The 796-nt window shown below is 67.3% G+C and overlaps 1 protein-coding gene across 1 annotated transcript in view; it reads right to left on the bottom strand.

Annotated features, from left to right (window-relative positions):
- LOC109933116 (dedicator of cytokinesis protein 7-like) overlaps positions 1-796 on the bottom strand; it is a 185,117-nt gene that overhangs the window by 91,058 nt on the left and 93,263 nt on the right. The gene's annotated exons all lie outside the window — the stretch shown is intronic.

Below are 796 nucleotides of genomic sequence, written 5' to 3'. Positions count from 1 at the left end.
CGCACCCAGAGCTCCTGCCCGGTGCTCCCACCCAGCCCTCCTGCCCAGTGCTCACAGACAGTGCTCCTGCCCAGGGCTCGCAGATAGTGGTCCTGCCCAGTGCTCCCACCCAGCTCTCCTGCCCAGAGCTCAGACCCAGCGCTCCTGCTCAGGGCTCACTGACAGTCCTCCTGCCCAGCGCTCCTGGCCAGTGCTCACAGACAGTGCTCCTGCCCAGTCCTCACAGACAGTGCCCCCACCCAGCGCTCCCACCCAGCGCTCACAGACAGTGCACCCACCCAGCCCTCCTGGCCAGCGCTCACAGACAGTGCTCCCACCCAGCATGCCTGCCCAGGGCTCACAGACAGTGCACCCACCCAGCCCTCCTGCCCAGCGCTCACAGACAGTGCTCCCACCCAGCGTGCCTGCCCAGGGCTCACAGACAGTGCTCCCACCCAGCGCTCCTGCCCAGGGCTCACAAACAGTGCACCCACCCAGCGCTCCGCACAGTGCTCACAGACAGTGCTCCCACCTAGCGCTCATGCCCAGGTCTCCCACCAGCTCTCCTGCCCAGGGCTCACAGACAGTGCTCCCACACAGCACTCCTGCCCAGGGGTCAAAGACAGTACTCCCACCCAGCGCTCCTGCCCAGGGCTCGCACCCAGAGCTCCTGCCCGGTGCTCCCACCCAGCCCTCCTGCCCAATGCTCACAGACAGTGCTCCTGCCCAGCGCTCCTGCCCAGGGCTCACAGACAGTGCTCCTGCCCAGTGCTCACAGACAGTGCTCCCACCCAGCGCTCCTGCCCAGCACTCACAG

Source organism: Rhincodon typus, chromosome 29 (genome assembly GCF_021869965.1).
Source record: "Rhincodon typus isolate 14 chromosome 29, sRhiTyp1.1, whole genome shotgun sequence".
Taxonomy (NCBI): domain Eukaryota; kingdom Metazoa; phylum Chordata; class Chondrichthyes; order Orectolobiformes; family Rhincodontidae; genus Rhincodon; species Rhincodon typus.
This window is presented reverse-complemented; position numbering and strand designations above follow the sequence as displayed.